This window comes from Malus sylvestris, chromosome 8 (genome assembly GCF_916048215.2).
Source record: "Malus sylvestris chromosome 8, drMalSylv7.2, whole genome shotgun sequence".
Lineage (NCBI taxonomy): Eukaryota > Viridiplantae > Streptophyta > Magnoliopsida > Rosales > Rosaceae > Malus > Malus sylvestris.
In genome coordinates, this window is record NC_062267.1 from 11,272,461 (window position 1) to 11,281,787 (window position 9,327).

Genomic DNA, 9,327 nt, shown 5'->3' on the forward strand with positions numbered 1-9,327 from the left:
TTTTCTAGCACTCGGGCAAGCTTCTTCGGAATCTAAATCACACTAACCTAGTTCTTATCCTGAAAGTGGCGTGCTCAAAGAACTTGAAGCAATTCCGTCATATTGCTCTATGCAATGTTAGCTATAAGATTCTTACTAAGGTTTTAACGAACCATTTGAAGAGAGTTATACCGAATGTAATCTGTCATAATCAATTGGCTTTTGTGGCGGGAAATCAGATACAAGATAATATCCTTGTTGTGCATGAGATACTCCATTCTCTCATGCATTAATCGAAGGCGGAAATGATAGGTATGGCAATAAAATTGGATATGGCTAAGGCTTATGACTGTATGGAATGAGACTTCATTCTAGCCATGATGGGTAAGTTGGGTTTTGACCAGATTTTCTATGATCGAATCAAAGAGTGCATTTCATTGGTGTCTTTCAGTATCTTAATGAATGGCAACCCAACTGGATATATTCTGCCGAAGAGGGGGCTGCGACAAGACGATCCCTTATCCCTATATATATATTTCTCCTTTGTACTGAGGGTTTCTCTGCTTTAATTCGGAGGGGGCCGGAGCTTGAGGCTTTGCATGGGCTCAGGGTCACTCCCACGGGGAGGCCAATCTCGCACCTCTTCTTCCCAGATGACCCGGTGCTGTTTTGCAATGCTTCGGTTGAGGATGCGCAGGGGGTGAGTGAAATTTTGAGGGTTTATGTTTGCGGATTCGGCCAAGAAATAAATCTATCCAAAAACTCTATATTTTTTAGCCCAAGGACTAAGAAACGGGCAAAGAAGGAGATTGTTCAAATCCTTAACATCTAAAGCAAGGATGGCTTCGAGAAATACCTTGGACTACAGGCCGACTTTGGGCTTTCAAAGAAGGCTGTGTTTGAGGAGGTTCATGAGCGAATCAAAACTCGCATTGTGGGGTGGGCGGAACAATTCATTTCTCAGGCGGGTAAGGAAATTCTCATCAAGGCGGTGGCCATGGCTATGCTTAACCATGCCATGAGCTGTTTTAAACTTCCTATTAGGGTGTGTAAAGACATTGAAAAAGCTATTAGGAATTATTGGTGGAGAGGGAACAACTATAGGAAGGGGGTCCATTTGGTTGCCTGGGAAAAACTCAGATCGCAGAAACATAATGGTGGGCTAGGGTTCAAGGATATTCAGTGTTTCAACCTCGCCTTCCTAGCAAAGATTGGTTGGAGGATTACTTATCTACCTGACTCCCTTCTTGCCACTGTGTTGAGAGACAAGTATTTCCCAGGCAAGACGTTTAGGGAAGCTTGCAGCGGGAGGGGAATATCTTGGGGGTGGAAGGGAATTTTTGAAGCTTGAAAGGTGCTTCATAAAGGCATTTGATGGCGGGTGGGCGATGGTACTTGCATCAACATCAGGGAAGATCCGTGGTTCCCAAAACCCTCCACTTTCAAGGCTCGAGTGCGAGCGGGTTTGCAAGCAATTATGGTGAATGACCTTATTGATCCTACCTCTGTTGAGTAGAAGACCAACGTTGTTGCTGGGGTTTTTTTATAAAGAGAATGTGGCCTCAATTCTCAATATCCCTTTAAGTAGGAGCGGACAGGGCGATCATCTGGTTTGGCACCACTCAAAGAACGGGGTGTATACCATTAGAACTGGTTACAGGGTGGCTCTGAGGCTCATGGAAAACGGCGATATGGGGAGGAAAAGACGTGGCGCACCGACTCAACCTTAAACCTCAATCAGGTCTGGAACAGAATATGGAGTTTGGAGGTCCCTAATAAAATGAAGTTCTTTGTTTGGAAATGTTGTAATAATGTTTTGGCAATTCGAAGAAATTTGAAAATGAGGCATATGAGAGTTGACAATATTTGTGAGGTGTGCAAGCAGTTTGACGAGACAAAGAACCATATATTCTTTTGGTGTGAATTCAGTCATATTTTTGGTTTTTCTCCCCTCTTCAGCTTAATTCCTTTAAGCTGGAAGGGGCCGATTTCCTTACTTCCTGGGTGTCGTTCTACAACAGGGTCAAGGGGATGGGTAATGAAATGGAACTGTTGCAAGAATTTGTGTTTGGGCTCTAGCGCATTTGGAAAAATAGAAACGACCTGGTTTTCAAATGTGTGATCCATTAGCCTCTTGATATACTGGAGTTATGGATAAGGAACCTTGCCGAGTTTAGGGATGCGGGCGTTCAAGGGGTTGCAAGTGTATAACCTACCGACGGTACAATCACCTCAACTCTGGAGATAAGGGTTGGGCATTGGCAAAAGCCGGGCTTCGGGGTTATCAAAGTCAACATTGATGCTGCTTGGTGCAAGGAGACCCTGTGTGCTGGCGTGGGTTGGATTGCTCGTGATTTTGCCATGCTGCTACAAGCAGTGAGGGGTTCGGGCAGGCTTCTCTGCCATAGTGCTACAACAGCTGAGGTGACTACAATCTAAGCTGCTCTGGAATTCTGTGTTCGGCATGGATTCAACACTGTGACCGTTGAATCTGATGCAAAGGTTATCATCCAAATGATTAGGAAGGAGATTACCCTTGACTTCAGTTTGGAATGTACTTTTGGTGAACTTTTTCAATAGTACTATAGTTATGTGAACTTTTTCAAAAGTATGTTAACAATATAAATTTGGTTCGAAGGCAACAAGAGTACTCATTGAGGCAATTTATACCAAACTTATCTAGAATACAATGTGTTGGTATCGAGTACCTACTTTGAGCTTTATGCTCTTAAATGAAAATCTTTGAAGAAGAATTTCATGGCATTATCAATTCCTTAAGAAATTACTTAGAGAGATATACAAAAACTAAAATCTCAAGTAGTATGCAGTCTTCACATGCTACAAGTCTCACGTTTAACATAACACCATCCTTACATAAATGCAGTTGCCTCTACTTACATAAATGCAGTTGCTCCTACAATAGGAGACTATGTTTCTACATAAAAAAAAACTTATGCCATATAGTGATTTTAATTCACTTCATTAAATACACCCAAGGATACTTTTTGGGTTTAAACTATAGGTTTACTTATTTCATATTTTTCATTGCCTCTTAAAAATGGAATTTGCCTTTTTCCAATTTGGTGATTTTATAATTTGTCGACTTAATTGGAAAACGTGGCCTAATAGTCCTCGATGATATGAGTAGCTATTATAAAATTAAATTCATCATCAATTCATGATCCAACATTTCTCATTTGTATGTGCATGCTTAATTTATAAGTATCTTATTGCTTGGATATCAGTGCCTCTTTGAGCTTCCATTGTCACTTCTAGGATAAACATCTTGAGATTAATTACTTAGAGAATTGTATCATAACCTTTTATGGAGCGTTATTTAAATTGCGCTTGAACTCTATAAATCTCCACTTCGGGGAAGTTCAAAATTTAGAACCTATCTATATGTCTATCATGCTTCTGGCATGCAACAAATTATTTACATCAATTATGAAACAAGAGAGGATGTATCAACACTTAGAGAATTGTATCATAACCTTTTATGGAGCGTTATTTAAATTGCGCTTGAACTCTATAAATCTCTACTTCAGGGAAATTCAAAATTTAGAACATATCTATGTCTATCATGCTTCTGGTATGCAACAAATTATTTACATCAATTATGAAACAAGAGAGGATGTATCAACACTAATTCACAAAGTTATAGAAAACTGTCATTTCTCTCTTAATGGTAAGAAAATTGTCTTATCAAAATGATAGTTTGCAACATTGCTGTAAATATGAACACAACTAAAAACAAACTGATTTGAATTCCAATTGTGTCACATCCCGGCTCGGGCCCCCACCACATCCCAGGCTCGACTCCATCGTCGCACGATATTATCCGCTTTGGGCCCTGACCACGCCCTCACGGTTTTGTTTCTGGGAACTCACACGAGAACTTCCCAGTGGGTCACCCATCCTGTGGTTGCTCTCGCACGAACTCGCTTAACTTCAGAGTTCCGATGGAAACCGAAGCTAGTGAGCTCCCAAAAGGCATCGTGCTAGGTAGAGATGAGAATATACATATAAGGCTTACAAGATCCACTCCTCTGGGCGATGTGGGATGTTACAATCCACCTCCCTTAGGGGCTCGACGTCCTCGTCGGCACACATCCGACCAAAGATTGGCTATTATACCAAATTGTCACGTTCCGGCCCGGGCCCTTATCACATCCTGGGCTCGACTCCACCGTTGCACGATATTGTTCGCTTTGGGCCCTGACCACGCCCTCACGGTTTTGTTTCTAGGAACTCACACGAGAACTTCCCAGTGGGTCATCCATGATGGGATTGCTCTCGCACGAACTCGCTTAACTTCGGAGTTCCGATGGAACCCAAGGCCAGTGACCTCCCAAAAGGCCTTGTGCTAGGTAGAGATGAGAATATACATATAAAGCTTACAGGATCCACGCCCCTGGGCAATGTGGGATGTTATAAATTGTGATGGATGAACCATCTTTGTTACATAAGTACTTGTTGGTTGTAAAATTAACCTTAACCAAAATGATCATGATGATGCATGTGATCAAGATACAGGTCTCAAGCAGAAACGCAATGAATAAAATGCTTTAAGATTTTGGTAAGCCATGAGAGTGTGTGCTCAAAACTAATCCCAAGTGACATGAAATAACCTCAAAAATTGGGAATTTTGTTTGTAATAACAAGTGAATAATATAACGCCCATTTTGTAATACATCTAGTCATTGGTCAAACAGTTCACGACTAGATGTTGATAAAACTCACTACTATGTTGTTAAATTCTCAAGAGAAGTACGGGGATCCAAGGTTAATTTTTAAGGTAAAGTACAAAAAAACTACCTCAACTATGGGTCGAACGACACTATTATACCTCATCTTTTTAAAATGACAATGTCATACCTCATCTTACGAATTTATGACAATGTCAGACCTCCGTCAGTTTTTCTGTTAATTTATTTGTTAAGTGCTAACATGGCTCCCACTCACTAATTAAAAAATAATTAAACATTAAAAAATTAAAAATAAATTATTTTTTATATAAAATTGTGAGATCCACCTCTATAAATCTCATCTCTTCTCTATTGCCTATCTCTCTTCTTTCTCCCTGCAACCTGCATCCCTAAAAACCCTTCCCACCTGTCCTCCCCAACCTTCCTCCACAAACTACCCTCTCTCTCTAATCCCTGCCCTAAATCAGAGGCATTCCATCTCTCCCCTCCTCATCTCACAAACCCTTCTCTGCCCTCGCACCAAAAAATTCTCTCAAAAACTCTAAACCCTTCTCCGTTTCCGCTGAGCTTGCCAACCTCCCAGTCCTCTCCTTCACCGGCGACAAAGTTGGGGAAACTTTCCTCGACCTCAAGTCCGCACTCCCTGATACCGCATGCGCCGTTGTCCACCGTGCCACCATCGTCGACCTTCAGAACAAGTGCAACAACACAACATCCACCTTCACCTGCGCGGATGGGTCATGTTCAGACCCAAGCCTAGGGATTGGAGCATCAAGATCAATCGGAAGGAGAAGTGGCTGGAGATTTTGACGGCGGTGGCGAGCGCCGCGAAGAACACGATAGTGGTGCAGGATTTCAGCAACGAGTTCGAGAAGCTTGAGAAGCCAAAGACGACAGAGTCTATAGCAGCGATGAAGAGGTGGGGTTTAGACCCAGAGGAGAAGACGACATTTCTAGTGACAGAGGTTTGATGAGATTTTGGATTTTGAGATTTGTAATGGGTTTTGGGATTTTGGGATGAATATTTCCCAGAGAGAGAGAAAAGAGAGTTGAGAGAGCGAGAGGAGAAAGAGAGGGTGGGTGGTGGAGGAAGATTGGGGGGAAGGGTGGGAAGGATTTCTGGGTTTTAGGATTTTAGGGATGCAGGTTGCAGGGAGAGAGAAGAGAGAAAGGCGAGAGAGAGAGAGAGAGAGGAGATTTGTAAAGGTGGATCCACAATTTTATATAAAAAAATATATTTTTTTAATTTTTTAATATTTAATTATTTTTTAATTAAAAATGGGTCCCGTTTTTTGCCACATCAACATTTAACAGAAAAAGTAACAAAAAAACTGACGGATGTCTGACATTAGCACAAATTCGTAAGATGAGGTATGACATTGTCAATTTTAAAAGATGAGGTATGAAATTGTCGTGACACCAATAGTTGAAGTAGTTTTTTGTACTTTACCCTAATTTTTACTTAGATGGTATGAGGACTAATTTTTCGTGTGAGTAATCCTTGCAAGGACATGCACTTGCACTATGTTGAGGCCTCAAAATATGTCCGGATGAATTTGTAATAACCATATACTCAATGCCATGCATATAAATAAATTAAGCCGAAAAATTAGTTTGGTTTTTATGCAGAAATCGAGAGACTTCAGGCCCTCAATTGTTCAGAATAAAAGAACTCTAGGTTCTGATTCAATAAGAAACTTTTGGTTCTGATTTAATTATTTTTCTTTTCAAATGTGCAATTTCACTCCTAATCACGAGACAACATAGTTTCTTATCATTGTTGGGAAAAAAAAACCTTGAGGTAGGTTGATCCACCATGTCCGACATATTCGTATTCCTATTTAAGTTATAACTACAATTAGTTATAAGCTCTATCAACTGCATGCCACCCACCTATCATCGAGTTTAGAATTAAGGATTCAATGGATCGAAGTCCGGTATTATAGGATGATAGTTAAAAGGACTACATGTCCTTATTCTCTTATAAAAACTCATTACTGGTGCAGTCCTAATTTAGCTAGGAATGTGGTTGCACGAATCCTTATGAGATTCTATACTATCTTTTAAATTGTGTCTTATTTGTAATGTATTACTTGAAGAGCAAGGATTCTTTTTTCCTTACTACTATAAATAAAGGCACAATGGAGTGAGATAACATACACCTCAGAATTCATAAATTCTCTTTTCTTTGTCTTACCACAATACCCTCTCTCTCCTTCTATAATTTTTCAGTTAAATAGGCCTAGAACATGTTATCAGCACGTTCTTACTGTTGCTAACGAATTGAAGGTTTGTGGAGGACGTTCGTTTACAACTAGCACTCAAAGGCTTTCTTTTGTTTCCATCAAATCAAGTTTTTCTAAAACATGGAATTGATATTTTATAAGCCCTTGATAGCATGAAAACATTCACTATGATGCATGGACCTCCAAATTATTTATATTTCATCACAAATGGTCCCTGAAATTGACCCTCACCATCAAGATGGTCCCTGAAATTGAAAATCATTCAATGTAGTTCCTGAAAATAGGTGTCGCAAATCAATGTGGTTATTCTGCCTCAATTATGTTAAAGAATTTGTTAAGTGCTGATGTGGCACATCAATGGGCCCCATAAGTCATTTTTTCTCACAAATGGTCTTTGAAATTGACCCATGACATCAAAATGGTCCTTGAAATTGACTTACGACATCAAAATGGTCCTTGAAATTGAAAATTGATCAATGTAGTCCCGCAAGTGTCTTAAATCAATGTAGTCATTCCGTCATAATTTTGTCAAAAATTCTGTTATGTGTTGATGTGACACATAAATTGGTCTCACAAGTCTAATTAAATTTAAAAAATTACAATTAGGCTTAAATTAATTTAATAGTTAATAAAAAGATTGTCAACCCAAAAACCCAGTCTTGCAATCACCACCGATCTCAGTCCACATTTCTATGCCTTATTCGCTCTTTATTCTAAAAAAAAAAATTCTCAATACACCAATCTTTACATATTTCAACACACTTCACTGAATTGAATTTGGATCGAGATCACCTTTGGTGACGGCTTGGCCTATTGGCAACGACTTCTGAGACATCATCGTTAACATTTAGGCGATCAACATCCTCACAACCTTAATCTTGGAGAGCTTGTTCGGCGTTTCCCTGGTGGTTTGGTGATGCAAAGAATGATAAAGTCTGCCTTGAGATAATGAGGTTATAATCGAGGTGTGTGCATTGTTAGTTGAAAACTATGTCAACACCCCTTCTTAGGCCTTGGTTAAGCCTTGTGCATTTGGGAATTTATGGAAGGGATCTCTCTTCGGAGTATGCTCTACTATAAGACAAAGAAAATTCCATTGTGCAAAAAGGTATTTAGACATTTTTTTAAAAAATTAATTATTTAACTCACATCAATACATAAAAAATTCTTTTACAGAATTGTGGGGGAATGATCATATTGATTTGCGACACCTATTTTCAAGGAGTACATTGATTGATTTTTAATTTTAGGTACCATATTGATGGTGTGGGTCAATTTCAGAGACCATATTGATGGTGTGGGTCAATTTCAGAGACCATCTTGATGATGTGGGTCAATTTCAGGGACAATTTGTGATAAAAACCCATAAATCTTATAGGGCCTATTTATGTGTCACATCAGCACTTAACGAAATTTTTAACAGAATTGTGACAGAATGACTATATTGATTTGTGACATCTATTTTCAGGAACTTTGATTGATTTTTAATTCTAGGGACCATCATAATGGTGATAGTCAATTTCAATGACAATTTGTGATAAAAACTTTGGGGAAATTTTATTTGAACCCTAAAAACTTCTTTCCACACCAAACTTAAATATTTTTGCCAATAAACTCTCCACTTTACCCTTAAATTAATGTGAGAGAAGAAGAATATATTGAAGGGAGATGAACCCATATCAGCCCCACCAAAGCCCGTTGCTTTCTGGCGTCTTCTTCATTAATGCGGGTAATTTTTTTTTTGTCAGCGTCTTCTCTTTTTAGGCTTTTTTTCGTTCTCTCTGTTTCCATCCTATATTTTCCTCCTCCTCCTCCTCTTTATTGCTCACTTCCTTCAACCGACAAATGTCGAAAGCAAATCGGGGCCTGCACAGTTTTCGAGTGTTATAGAGTCAGCGACGTGGAGAATCACGACCAAGGGTACCTCTGTGTTGTATGGAAGGCATTAGATGTCAAAGCTTGTGAAAGGTAAATGGGCTGCCATGGAAGACAGAAGTTGCCTTGAAAAATCACCAGCAAATCTCTAGTGGGGTTTGAGGTGGAAGTGCCAGTGGGTGTAAAAAAACATTTTGATTTTGTTTTTTGTTTTTCAGTTTTATACAAGGGTGAATTAGGAATTTGAATAAAATATTTTTAGAATTTGGTGTAAAAAGAGGTTGAATGGGTTTTAATAAAAAATTTCAAAACTTTATTCAAAATATATAGCTTGTCCATGCACAAGCAATTAATATTTTCATATTTTGAATATGCAAATTGTGTTATATTTTGCTACATTGCTAAATTGTGCGAGTCAAAGGAAAACAAGAAAATAGAAGCAACAACTAGGGTTTTGAAAACCCTAACCGAAAAAAATAAAAATAAAAGAAAAAAACGTGGCTCAGCTACGTCATGAA

The 9,327-nt window shown here is 39.1% G+C and overlaps 1 pseudogene; it reads left to right on the forward strand.

Moving 5' to 3' along the window:
* Positions 1 to 4,705: 4,705 nt before the first annotated feature.
* Positions 4,706 to 5,871, forward strand: LOC126631354 (50S ribosomal protein L4, chloroplastic-like; annotated as a pseudogene).
* Positions 5,872 to 9,327: the final 3,456 nt, after the last annotated feature.